The following is a 14,892-nucleotide window of genomic DNA, read 5'->3' on the forward strand; positions in this document are numbered from 1 at the left end:
AAAATCAGAAAAGGAGACTCACAAAAAAGAGTAGATAATTCAGAGACTCTTCTGGCAGAAGAGATGGCCAAAAGAAACAAAACTTTCCAATAAAGTAATATAATGACCAAAGAATGCATGGGTTCAAAAGGAGGAGCTTGAAGAGCCCCCAGAACCAAATTCAAACTCCAAGGAGGAGAAATTGACTTAATGACAGGTTTTATACGAACCAAAGCTTGTACAAAACAATGAATATCAGGAAGATTAGCAATCCTTCTGTGAAAAAGAACAGAAAGAGCAGAGATTTGTCTTTCAAGAAACTTGCGGACAAACCTTTATCTAAACCATCCTGAAGAAATATAAGTCTTCCAGACTCTATAATATATCTCTCTAGATACAGATTTACGAGCCTGTCACATAGTATCAATCACAGAGTCAGAGAAACCTCTTTGACCAAGAATCAAACTCCACACCTTAAAATTAAGGTTTTGAGATCCTGATGGAAAAAAGAACCTTGAGACAGAAAGACTGGTCTTAACGGAAGAGTCCACAGCTGGCAAGAGGCCATCCGGACAAGATCCGCATACCAAAACCTGTGAGGCCATGCTGGAGCTACCAGCAGGACAAACGAGCATTCCTTAGAATATTGGAGAATACCCTTGGAAGAAGAACTAGAGGCGGAAAGATATAGGCAGGATGACACTTGTAAGGAAGAGATAATGCATCCACTGCCTCCGCCTGAGGATCCCTGGATCCGGACAGATACCAGGGAAGTTTCTTGTTTAGATGAGAAGCCATCAGATCTATTTCTGGGAGTTCCCACATTTGAACAATCTGAGGAAATACCTCTGGGTGAAGACCATTCGCCCAGGTGCAACGTTTGGCGACTGAGATAATCCGCTTTCCAATTGTCCATACCTGGGATATGAACCGCAGAGATTAGACAGGAGCTGGATTCCGCCCAAACCAAAATTCGAGATACTTCTTTCATAGCCAGAGGACTGTGAGTCCCTCCTTGATGATTGATGTATGCCACAGTTGTGACATTGTCTATCTGAAAACAAATGAACAACTCTCTCTTCAGAAGAGGCCAAGACTGAAGAGCTCTGAAATTGCACGGAGTTCCAAAATATTGATCGGAAATCTCACCTCCTGAGATTCCCAAACCCCTTGTGCCGTCAGATACCCCCACACAGCTCCCCAACCTGTAAGACTTGCATCTGTTGAGATTATAGTCTAGGTCGGAAGAACAAAGAAGCCCCCTGAACTAAACGATGGTGATCTGTCCACCATGTCAGAGAGTGTCGTATAATCGGTTAAAAGATATTAAGTGAGATATCTTTGAGTAATCCCTGCACCATTTGTTCAGCATACAGAGTTGAAGAGGGCGCATGTGAAAACGAGCAAAGGAGATCACATCTGATGAGGCAGTCCTAAGACCTAAAATTTCCATGCATAAGGCTACCAAAGGGAATGATTGTGACTGAAGGTTTTGACAAGCTGAAATCAATGTTAAACTTCTCTTGCCTGACAAGGACAGAGTCATAGACACTGAATCTATTCTAGAAACCTAAAAAGGTTACCCTTGTCTGAGGAATCAATGAACTGATTGGTAAATTGATCCTCCAACCATGAACTGAAGAAACAACACAAGTCGATTCGTATGAGATTCTTCGAAAAAATGAGAAGACTGAGCAAGTACCCAGATATCGTCCAATAAGGAAATACCAAATACCTGTTCTCTGATTACAGAAAGAAGGGCACCGAGAACCTTTGAAAAAAATTCTTGGAACTGAGGCTAGAGCCACAAAACTGGTAATGCTTGTCTAAAAAGAGAATCTCAGACACTAAAAGTGATCTGGATGAATCGGAATATGCAGATACACATCCTGTAAATCTATTGTAGACATATAATGCCCTTGCTAAACAAAAGGCAGGACAGTCCTACAGAAACTGAATGTTGGAATCCTTACATAACGATTCAATATTGATAGATCCGGAACTGGTCTGAAGGAATTGACCTTCTTTGGTACAATGAAGAGATAAAATAAAACCCCAGCCCCTGTTCCAGAACTGGAACTGGCATAATTACTCCAACCAACTCTAGATCTAAAACACATTTCAGAAATGCTGAGCCTTTGCTGTGTTAACTGGGACACGGGAAAGAAAAATCTCTTAGCAGGAGGCCTTAACTGAAGCCAATGCTGTACCTTTCTGAAACAATGTTCTAAAACCAGAAATTGAGAACGGAATTGATCAAAATTTCTTTGAAGAAAACGTAATCTGCCCCATACCAGCTGAGCTGGAATAAGGTCCGCACCTTCATGGGTACTTAGGAGCTGGCTATAGGTTTTCTATAAGGCTTGGATATATTCCAAACTGGAAATAGTTTCCAAACTGATACCGCTCCTGAGGATGAAGGATCAGGCTTTTGTTCCTTATTGTGAGGAAAGGAACGAAAAATGATTATTAGACCTAAATTTACCTTAGATTTTTTATCCTTTGGTAAAAAAGTTCCCTTCCTTCCAGAAACAGTTGAAATAATAATTTATTACCCTGGAAAGAAAAGGAAAGCAAAGTTGACTTAGAAGACATGTCAGCATTCCAAGTTTAATCCATAAAGCTTTTCTAGCTAAAATAGCTAGAGACATATACCTGACATCAACTCTAATGATATCAAAAGATGGTATCACCAATAAAATTATTAGCATGTTATAGAATAATAATAATGCTATAAAATTATGATCTGTTACTTGTTGCGCTAAAGCTTCTAACCAAAAAGTTGAAGCTGCAGCAACATCCGCTAAAAATATAGCAGGTCTAAGAAGATTACCTGAACATAAGTAAGCTTTTCTTAGAAAGGATTCAATTTTCCTATCTAAAGGATCCTTAAAATGAATTACTATCTACCGTAGGAATAGTAGCACATTTAGCAGGAGTAGAGACAGCCCCATAACCTTAGGGATTTTGTCCCAAAAAAACTCTAATCTGTCAGATGGCACAGGATATAATTGCTTAAACGTATAGAAGGAGTAAAAGAATTACCCAAATTATTCCATTCCCTGGAAATTACTTCAGAATAGCATCAGGGAGATTAAACACTTCTGGAATAACTACAGGAGATTAAAAAACCTTATTTAAACGTTTAGATTTAGTATCAAGAGGACCAGAATCCTCTATTTCTAATGCAATTAATACTTCTTTAAATAAAGAACGAATAAATTCCATCTTGAACAAATACAAAGATTTATCAGCATCAACCTCTGAGACAGAAACCTCTGAACCAGAAGAACCATTATCAGTATCAGAATGATGATGTTCATTTAAAAATTCATCTGAAAAAAGAGAAGTTTTTAAAAGACTTTTATGTAAACTAGAAGGAGAAATAACAGACATAGCCTTCTTAATGGATTTAAAAAATAAAATCTCTTATGTTTATCAGGAACACTCTGAAAATTAGATGTTGACGGAGCAGCAACAGGTAATGTAACAGTACTAAAGGAAATTTTATCTGCATTAATAAGTTTGTCATGACATGCAATACAAACAACAGCTGGAGAAACAGATACCAAAAATTATAGCAGATACACTTAGCTTGGTAGCTCCAGCACTAGACAGCGATTTTCCTGTAGTATCTTCTGACTCAGATGCAACGTGAGACATCTTGCAATATGTAAGAGAAAAAACAACATATAAAGCAAAATTGATCAAATTCCTTAAATGACAGTTTCAGGAATGGGAAAAAATGCCAAAAAACAAGCTTCTAGCAACCAGAAGCAATGAAAAAATAAGACTTAAATAATGTGGAGACAAAAGCGACGCCCTTATTTTTTAGCGCCAAATAAGACGCCCACATTATTTGGCGCCTAAATGCTTTTGGCGCAAAATAACGTCAAAAAATGACGCAACTTCCGGCGACACGTATGACGCCGGAAACGGAAAAGAATTTTTGCGCCAAAAAAGTCCGCGCCAAGAATGACGCAATAAAATGAAGCATTTTCAGCCCCTGCGAGCCTAACAGCCCACAGGAAAAAAAGAGTCACATTTTTGAAGGTAAGAAAAAATGATTAATTCAAATGCATTATCCCAAATATGAAACTGACTGTCTGAAAAATAAGGAAAGTTGAACATTCTGAGTCAAGGCAAATAAATGTTTGAATACATATATTTAGAACTTTATAAACAAAGTGCCCAACCATAGCTTAGAGTGTCACAGAAAATAAGATTTACTTACCCCAGGACACTCATCTACATGTTTGTAGAAAGCCAAACCAGTACTGAAACGAGAATCAGCAGAGGTAATGGTATATATAAGAGTATATCGTCGATCTGAAAAGGGAGGTAAGAGATGAATCTCTACGACCGATAACAGAGAACCTATGAAATAGACCCTGTAGAAGGAGATCACTGCATTCAAATAGGCAATACTCTCCTCACATCCCTCTGACATTCACTGCACGCTGAGAGGAAAACCGGGCTCCAACTTGCTGCGGAGCGCATATCAACGTAGAATCTAGCACAAACTTACTTCACCACCTCCATCGGAGGCAAAGTTTGTAAAACTGAATTGTGGGTGTGGTGAGGGGTGTATTTATAGGCATTTTAAGGTTTGGGAAACTTTGCCCCTCCTGGTAGGAATGTATATCCCATACGTCACTAGCTCATGGACTCTTGCTAATTACATGAAAGAAAAACAAATTACAAGATTTTTAAACTAATTACACCTAATCTAATCCCCCTAACAAAATAAAAAAGCCCCCCCAAAATAAAAAAGCCCTACCCTACACTAAATTACAAATAGCCCTTAAAAGGGCCTTTTGCGGGGCATTGCCCCAAAGTAATCAGCTCTTTTACCTGTAAAAAAAAATTACAACCCCCCAACATTAAAACCCACTACCCACACAACCAACCCTACTCTAAAACCCACCCAATCCCCCCTTAAAAAAAACTAACACTAACCCCTTGAAGATCACCCTACCTTGAGAAGTCTTCACCCAACCGGGCCGAAGTCCTCAACGAAGCTGGGCGAAGTGGTCCTCCAGACGGGCAGAAGTCTTCACCCAAGCCAGGCAGAAGAGGTCCTCCAGACGGCATCTTCTATCTTCATCCATCCAGCGCGGAGCGGCTCCATCTTCAAGACATCCAACGCATAGCATCATCTTCATCAGGAGTCTTCTTGAACAATGAGGGATCCTTTAAGTGACGTCATCCAAGATGGTGTACCTTCAATTCCGATTGGCTGATAGAATCGGAATTAAGGTAGGAAAAATCCTATTGGCTGATCCAATCAGCTAATAGGATTGAAGTTCAATCCTATTGGCTGATCCAATAGGATTGAGCTTGCATTCTATTGGCTGTTCCAATCAGCCAATATAATGCGAGCTCAATCCTATTGGCTGATTGCATCAACCAATTGGATTTTTCCTACCTTAATTCCGATTGGCTGATAGAATTCTATCAGCTAATCCGAATTGAAGGGACGCCATCTTGAATGACGTCACCTAAAGGACACGTCATTGTTCAAGAAGACTCCGGATGAAGAGGATGCTCCGCGTCGGATGTCTTGAAGATGGAGCCGCTCCGCGCCGGATGGATGAAGATAGACGATGCCGCCTGGATGAAGACTCCTGCCCGTCTGGAGGACCTCTTCTGCCCGGCTTGGATGAAGACTTCTGCCCGTCTGGAGGGCCACTTTGCCCGGCTTCGTTGAGGACTTCGGCCCGGTTGGGTGAAGACTTCTCAAGGTAGGGTGATCTTCAAGGGGTTAGTGTTATGTTTTTTTAAGGGGGGGGGGGTTGGGGGGGTTTTAGAGTAGGGTTGGTTGTGTGGGTGGTGGGTTTTAATGTTGGGAAGGTTGTAATTTTTTTTTACAGGTAAAAGAGTTGATTACTTTGGGGCAATGCCCCGCAAAAGGCCCTTTTAAGGGCTATTTGTAATTTAGTGTAGGGTAGGGCTTTTTTTATTTTGTTAGGGGGATTAGATTAGGTGTTATTAGATTAAAAATCTTGTAATTTGTTTATTATTTTCTGTAATTTAGTGGGGGGGTTTTGTACTTTAGATAATTTTATTTAATTGTAGTTCATTTAGGGAATTAATTTAATTATAGTGTAGTGTTAGGTGTAATTGTAACTTAGGTTAGGTTTTATTTTACAGGTATATTTGTATATATATATATATATATATATATATATATATATATATATATATATATATATATATATATATATATATATATGTGTATATATTTATTTTAGCTAGGTAGTTATTAAATAGTTAATAACTATTTAATAACTATTGTACCTAGTTAAAATAAATACAAACTTGCCTGTAAAATAAAAATAAACCCTAAGATAGCTACAATGTAACTATTAGTTATATTGTAGCTATCTTAGGGTTTATTTTATAGGTAAGTATTTAGTTTTGAATAGGAATACTTTATTTAATGCTAGGAATATTTATTTAGATTTATTTAAATTATATTTAAGCTAGGGGGTGTTAGGGTTAGACTTAGGTTTAGGGGTTAATACATTTAATATAGTGACGGCGGTGTGGGGGGGGGCAGATTAGGGGTTAATAAATATAATGTAGGTGGCGGCGGTGTAGGGGGAGGCAGATTAGGGGTTAATAAATATAATGTAGGTGGCGGTGGGCTCCGGGAGTGGCGGGTTTATGGGTTAAACACTTTATTTAGTTGCGGCAGGGTCTGTGAGCTGCGGTTTAGGGGTTAATACATTTATTAGAGTTGCGGTGGGCTCCGGGAGCGGCGGTTTAGGGGTAAACAGTATAGTATAGTGTGGGTGTTTAGTGACAGGGTACTAATAAAGCAGTGAAAAAGCCGAAGAGCAGCGAGATCGATGACTGTTAGTTAACAACAGTCCGCTGCTCATCGCGCCGTACTTGGTGCGCGGCTTTTTGACAGCTTTTTTGATTATTTTGGAGAACGTATTCAGGTTCGTGGAAGCGATGTTAGGCGATCTTAGCCGAGCGTATTGGTGCCGTTGAATGCAGGTAAGTTGACAGCTTGATAAATAGATGCCAAAGACTATAATGCTGAACATTTCTGCTTGCATCCCTATGGCTTAATTTTAACCCCTTAATGACCGAGGACGTGCAGGGTACGTCCTCAAAAAAAAGGCAGTTAATGCCTGAGGACGTACCCTGCACGTCCTCGGTGTGAAAAGCAGCTGGAAGCGATCCTGCTCGCTTCCAGCTGCTTTCCGGTTATTGCAGTGATGCCTCGATATGGAGGCATCCTGCAATAACCATACATGGCCATCCGATGCAGAGAGAGACACTCTGTGGCCCTCTCTGCACCGGACATCGATGGCCGGTATCGTTGGTGGGTGGGAGCCGAATTGGGAGGCGGGTGGGCGGCCATCGGTGTTGCGCGTGACGTCACGGGGGGCGGGATCGGGACCGTCGGGGGCGCGCACGGGGGGTGGCGGGCGAGCGCTTGCACGGGGCGGGAGCGGGTGGGAACCGCTACACTACAGAAAAGTTAAAAAGTAAAAGTAAAAAAAAAATGTAATAAACTTTATTTTAAAAACCATCTAAGGGATCTGGAAGGGGTGGGGGGGGAAAGCTACACTACAGAAAAGGGACATATTTTATTTAAAAAAAAAGCTTTTTTTCACTAAACTGGGTACTGGCAGACAGCTGCCAGTACCCAAGATGGCGCACATTAAGTCAGAGGGGGAGGGTTAGAGAGCTGTTTAGTGGGGGATCAGTGAGGTTGGGGGCTAAGGGGGATCCCTACACAGAAGCATATGTAAATATGCTAACAAAAAATGCACAAAAAAGCCCAAATATACCTTTTATTTTAGTACTGGCAGAGTTTCTGCCAGTACTTAAGATGGCGGGGACATTTGTGGGGTAGGGGAGGGAAGAGAGATGTTTGGGAGGGATCAGGGGGTCTGATGTTTCAGGTGGGAGGCTGATCTTTACACTAAAGCTAAAATTAACCCTGCAAGCTCCCTACAAGCTACCTAATTGACCCCTTCACTGCTAGCCATAATACACGTGTGATGCGCAGCGCCATTTAGCAGCATTCTAATTACCAAAAAGCAACTCCAAAGTCATATATGTCTGCTATTTCTGAACAAAGGGGATCCCAGAGAAGCATTTACAACCATTTGTGCCATAATTGCACAAGCTGTTTGTAAATTATTTCAGTGAGAAACCTAAAATTATGAAAAATTTTACGTTTTTTTTAATTTGATCGCATTTGGCGGTGAAATGGTGGCATGAAATATACCAAAATGGGCCTAGATCAATACTTGGGGTTGTCTACTACACTACACTAAAGCTAAAATTACCCCAAAAAGCTCCTTACATGCTCCCTAATTAACCCCTTCACTGCTGGGCATAATACACGTGTGGTGCGCAGTGGCATTTAGCGGCCTTCTAATTACCAAAAAGCAATGCCAAAGCCATATATGTCTGCTATTTCTGAACAAAGGGGATCCCAGAGAAGAATTTACAACCATTTATGCCATAATTGCACAAGCAGTATGTAAATAATTTCAGTGAGAAACTGAAAGTTTGTGAAAAAATTTGTGAAAAAGTGAACAATTTTTTGTATTTGATCGCATTTGGCGGTGAAATGGTGGCATGAAATATACCAAAATGGGCCTAGATCAATAATTTGGGATGTCTTCTAAAAAAAAATATATACATGTCAATGGATATTCAGGGATTCCTGAAAGATATTAGTGTTCTAATGTAACTAGCGTTAATTTTGAAAAAAAATGGTTTGAAAATAGCAAAGTGCTACTTGTATTTATGGCCCTATAAGTTACAAAAAAAGCAAAGAAGATGTAAACATTGGGTATTTCTAAACTCAGGACAAAATTTAGAAACAATTTAGCATGGGTGTTTTTTGGTGGTTGTAGATATGTAACAGATTTTGGGGTTCAAAGTTAGAAAAAGTGTGTTTTTTTCCATTTTTCCTCATATTTTATAATTTTTTTTTATAGTAAATGATAAGATATGATGAAAATAATGGTATTTTTAGAAAGTCCATTTAATGGCGAGAAAAACGGTATATAATATGTGTGGGTACAGTAAATGAGTAAGAGGAAAATTTCAGCTAAACACAAACACCGCAGAAATGTAAAAATAGCCTTGGTCCCAAACGGACAGAAAATGGAAAAGTGCTCTGGTCACTAAGGGGTTAAAGGACAATGTTTAAATGGTTGCTAAAAGGTTAAGAATTGATATAGAAGAACAAATTTAAATTTCAATGGTTTAGAGAGAGCATGACATTTTACGAGACTTTTGAATTTACTTCTATTATCAAATTGATTTGTTGAAAAGCATGCTCATGACCAGCAAAGCACTACAGGAGCTTAGCTGGTTATTGGTTACTACACACATGCCTCTTGTCACTGGCTCATCAGATGTGTTCAGCTACATCTCAAATAGTGCATTGCTATTCTAGAGCTGAATTTAATTATGTGTTTAAAGGGACAGTCTAGTCAAAATTAAACTTTTACAATTCAGATAGGGCATGCAATTGTAAACAACTTTCCTATTAACTTTTATCATCAAATTTGCTTTGTTCCCTTGGTGGTATTTTTGAAAAGCTAAACCTAGGTAGGCTCAAACTGATTTCTAAACCGTTGAGAATCACCTCTTAGCTCAGAGCATTTTGAAAGTTTTTCACAGTTAGACAGTACTAGTTCATGTGTGTCATACAGATAACATTGTGCTCACTCCCTTGGAGTTATTTAGGAGCTTGCACTGATTGACTCAACTGTATGTCTGTCAAAAGCACTGAGATAAGGGGGCAGTCTGCAGAGGCTTTAGATACAAGGTAATCACAGAGGTAAAAAGTGTATTAATATAATAGTGTTGGTTATGCAAAACTGGGAAATGGGATTATCTATCTTTTTAAACACTAAAAATTTTCAAGTAGACTGTCCCTTTAACCATTTGTCCCTTTAATGTGCACACAGTTATGATGTTTTCTACTGATTCAGTAACAATCCACATGGACGCACAATTTAGAACATCAGTGTTTACTAGCATCACCTGATATCTGGAAAGATCACTGTCGCTCTACCTTTTTATTCACATTGGGAAAGATATGATGCCTGGCATAAAAAACAAGAGACACTACAGGGAAAGCACCATACCTACTCTGTAAGTTTAAGTAGATAACGCTGCTGGTTATATGGGAGAGTATTATAAAGCTTCCCTGTAAACAGTTCATTGTGGTCTAAGGCACGGCTCGACAAACCAAGGAGCCACTGGCTACTAGAATTTTACCCCTGGCTCTGAACTTTTTAGGTTTTTCTCCATATATCTATATACAAATACCACTGTGTCTTCTAAAAGTATCTCTGGCCCCTAAATATTCTTATAAGGTATAATTCAGACTGTGCATGCATAGGTTTATGAAAAAATATTGCTCTCATATGTGGCTTATTTTAGTGTTTTTTATTTAAAGTGATGGTAAATTCGCCTCTATAACTTAACATTCTGAGAGCACTTCTCATAACTAGCATATTGATGTGCTTATTTTGTTCAAACATCAATTCTACTTCTAAAAATCACGTTTTTGTCAGGCTCCGTTACCTGATTCAATGCAGCCTCTGTCACAGATTTTCTGATAGTCTTATTTGACTGGCAGCTCTTTGAGCCAATAGGAGCCTCACCATGTGCCCAACGTAATTTACTCACAGCACGCTCCTGTGCTTGGAACTGAGCAACTCGTTACGCTATTTGCGCAACTAAAAGAGTGAAGCTGCTTGCACAAATAGTGCGGGTGAGTCCAGCCTGCAATACAATACAATTAACCATTGACTGCTTGCCTGGACACATTGTCTCTTTAACTCCTAAGCACTCAACTTATTAGAACTTTTTTTAAACTAAAAACTACAATCTATATCTTAATTTCATTAAATAATTTCACTTTACTTAACAAATCAGAAAAAGACAGCAGAAACTCTTAGTCAGCCAAGCACACAGTGTGAGACCAAAGAAATGAGAGCAATGTATTAAAAGATATGCTTGTACTCAGACATAATTAATATTTGTAGCATTCAGCTCACTCATATTTCATACAGAAAGAGCCAAAGATAGATGCTTCTAGTGTTTACTTAAAAGAAATAATCAGTTTTTAAGTTGACAAAATATTAGAATATAAGACTTTAATATGGTCGTGAGGTTCTTGTGCACTAAAAGTAAAAATTGTGTGTGTGTGAGCGGGGTCACATAGCCACATTAAAAAAAAATTAGTCCCTCGTATTTTCTTTCTGAAATGTGTGTGCAATACAACTTCATTTACAATTATTTCTCTCAATTTTTTTTTAAGATTGTCCAGGATATAGAACAGATTTTAGAAATAGGTTTTGGCTTTATTCAACAAATATATAAGTTTGTCTTTTAAAAGTCAGCCAAACTGCCATGTAACTGGCCGTGCCAGATTAAAATCAGGTCAGTTTAATTTTATGTACCTTAAAAATGACGTAATATACATTGACAGCCAAAGATGTTTTTAAACTAATACATCTATTCAATTAAAAAAAGTGGCATACAAAAATGTAAGAATTAGCAGAACTAAATGTGGAGGCGTTTCTATAAAAGATCTAAGTAAGCAATTCCCTAGGGAAGATCTGTTGCATACTGAACCAGTTTGTAAACACATTTAATCTGTGTTTAACACAGCTCTGTGGAAAGCATACTTCCTTGGAAATGCATGGACATGAAAACCTCATGATTTCAAGACATCATTGATTAATTATTTTCTCTGTGTGTCCTGTATTTCCATGTTTACTATTTACGACTATCATAACCCTAACAAAAAAAGTCAAGCTTTTGGGACAAATGTTTTTTTATTACCTACATCTGGTGAAACAAATACAAGGTTCAATTCACTCTTCTCAGGATATACAATATCCTTTAACTTCAACCAGTGCTTACTATTTGGTTGATGGCCTCCCATAAAAAAGGTGTGGCTACTCTCCTTGCCCACACCCTGGATCTCATGACAAAATGTATTTAAAGGGACAGTCTACACCAATGTTTGTTTATTGTCCATAGTGTTTCATAACCAACAAAGCTATATTAATACACTTTTTACCTCTGTGATTACCTTGTATATAAGCCTCTGCAGACTGCCCCCTTATTTCAGTTCTTAACTTAAAGGGACAGTCAAGTAAAAAAAAAAAACACTTTCATTTTTCAAATAGGGCATGTAATTTTAAACAACTTTCCAATTTACTTTTATCAACAATTTTGCTTTGTTCTCTTGGTATTCTAGTTGAAAGCAAACCTAGGAAGGCACATATGATCATTTATAAGCCCTTGAAGGATGCCTCTATTTTATTTACTTTTCACAGCAGGGGAGAGCTAGCTCTTGTAGGCCATAGATAGCATTGTGATCACGCCCGTGGCTAGTGGCAGATACTGCACTAATTGGCGTAATGTGATTAGGGGCGGTCAGAAGATGCTTAGATACAAGTTAGTCACACAAGTAAAAAGTGTATTAATATAACAGTGTTGGTTTTGCAAAACTGGGGAATGGGTAATAAAGGGATTATCTATCTTTTTAAACAACAAAAATTCTGGTGTTGACTGTCCCTTTAATAGGTGTGAGCACAATGTTATCTATATGGCACACATGAACTAACCCCCTCTAGTTGTTAAAAACTGTTAAAATGCATTCAGATAAGAGGCGGCCTTCAAGGTCTAAGAAATTAGCATAGGAGTCTACTTAGGTTTAGCCGTCAACTAAGAATAACAAGAGAACAAAGCAAAATTAGTGATAAAAGTAAATTGGAAAGTTGTTTAAAATTGCATGCCCTATCGGAATCATTAAAGTTTATTTTTGACTAGACTTTCCCTTTGAATGTGGAATTCAGCAAAAACATAATTTATGTAAGAACTTACCTGATAAATTCATTTCTTTCATATTGCCAAGAGTCCATGAGCTAGTGACATATGGGATATACAATCCTACCAGGAGGGGCAAAGTTTCCCAAACCTCAAAATGCCTATAAATACACCCCTCACCACACCCACAATTCAGTTTAACTAATAGCCAAGCAGTGGGGTGATAAAGAAAGGAATAGAAAGCGTCAACAAAGGAAATTTGGAAATAATTGTGTTTTATACAAAAAATCATAACCACCACACAAAGGGTGGGCCTCATGGACTCTTGCCAATATGAAAGAAATGAATTTATCAGGTAAGTTCTTACATAAATTATGTTTTCTTTCATGTAATTGGCAAGAGTCCATGAGCTAGTGACATATGGGATATCAATACCCAAGATGTGGAGTCTTCCACTCAAGAGTCACTAGAGAGGGAGGGAATAAAAATAAAAACAGCCATATTTCGCTGAAAAAATTAATCCCCAACACAACAAAATAAGTTTATTTTCATTTTTGAAAGAAAAAAACTTAAATCAAAAGGCAGAAGAATCAAACTGAAACAGCTGCCTGAAGAACTTTTCTACCAAAAACTGCTTCCGAAGAAGCAAATACATTAAAACGGTAGAATTTAGTAAATGTAAGCAAAGAGGACCAAGTCGCCGCTTTGCAAATCTGATCAACTGACGCTTCATTCTTAAAAGCCCACGAAGTAGAGACTGATCTAGTAGAATGAGCTGTAATTCTCTGAGGCGGGGCCTGACCCAACTCCAAATAAGCTTGATGAATCAAAAGTTTCAACCAAGAAGCCAAGGAAATAGCAGAAGCCTGCTGACCTTTCCTAGGACCAGAAAATAAAACAAATAGACTGGAAGTCTTCCTGAAATATTTAGTAGCTTCCACATAATATTTCAAAGCTCTTACCACATCCAAAGAAAGTAAGGATCTCTCCAAAGAATTCTTAGGATTAGGACACAAGGAAGGGACAACAATTTCTCTACTAATGTTGTTAGAATTCACAACCTTAGGTAAAAATTGAAAAGAAGTCCGCAAAACTGCCTTATCCTGATGAAAAATCAGAAAAGGAGACTCACAAGAAAGAGCAGATAGCTCAGAAACTCTTCTAGCAGAAGAGATAGCCAAAAGGAACAACACTTTCCAGGAAAGTAGTTTAATGTCCAAAGAATGCATAGGCTCAAATGGAGGAGCCTGTAAAGCCTTCAGAACCAAATTAAGACTCCAAGGAGGAGAAATTGATTTAATGACAGGCTTAATACGAACTAAAGCCTGTACAAAACAGTGAATATTAGGAAGTATAGCAATCTTTCTGTGAAATAAAACAGAAAGAGCGGAGATTTGTCCTTTCAAGGAACTTGCAGACAAACCCTTATCCAAACCATCCTGAAGGAACTGTAAAATTCTAGGAATTTTAAAAGAATGCCAGGAGAATTTATGAGAAGAACACCATGAACTGTAAGTCTTCAAAACTCGTAATATAGTATTAATCACTGAGTCAGAGAAACCTCTATGACTTAGAACTAAGCGTTCAATTTCCATACCTTCAAATTTAATGATTTGAGATCCTGATGGAAAAACGGACCTTGAGATAGTAGGTCCGGCCGTAACGGAAGTGGCCAAGGCAGGCAACTGGACATCCGAACCAGATCCGCATACCAAAACCTGTGTGGCCATGCTGGAGCCACCAGCAACACAAAAGACTGTTCCATGATGATTTTGGAGATCACTCTTGGAACGAGAACTAGAGGCGGGGAAGATGTAAGCAGGTTGATAACACCAAGGAAGTGTCAGCGCATCCACTGCTTCCGCCTGAATATCCCTGGACCTGGACAGGTATCTGGGAAGTTTCTTGTTTAGATGAGAGGCCATGAGCTCTATCTCTGGAAGCCCCCACATCTGAACAGTCTGAGAAAACACATCTGGATGGAGAGACCACTCCCCTAGGTGTAAAGTCTGGCAGCTGAGATAATCTGCCTCCCAATTGTCTACGCCTGGGATATGCACCACAGATATTAGACAG

General features: G+C 38.7%; 1 protein-coding gene across 3 annotated transcripts in view; it reads right to left on the bottom strand.

The window, feature by feature from the left end:
- Window positions 1-14,892, bottom strand: part of NDST1 (N-deacetylase and N-sulfotransferase 1) — a 217,734-nt gene that overhangs the window by 151,986 nt on the left and 50,856 nt on the right. The window contains exon 1 of one of the 3 annotated variants that reach the window (XM_053718661.1): window positions 10,558-10,758. The exons of the other annotated variants lie outside the window; for them this stretch is intronic. The gene's annotated coding sequence lies outside the window, so the exon portion shown is untranslated. Of the gene's footprint in view, window positions 1-10,557; window positions 10,759-14,892 lie in introns of those variants that run through there. 3 annotated transcript variants of the gene reach the window in all.

The sequence above is a fragment of the Bombina bombina genome, chromosome 6 (assembly GCF_027579735.1).
Source record: "Bombina bombina isolate aBomBom1 chromosome 6, aBomBom1.pri, whole genome shotgun sequence".
Lineage (NCBI taxonomy): Eukaryota > Metazoa > Chordata > Amphibia > Anura > Bombinatoridae > Bombina > Bombina bombina.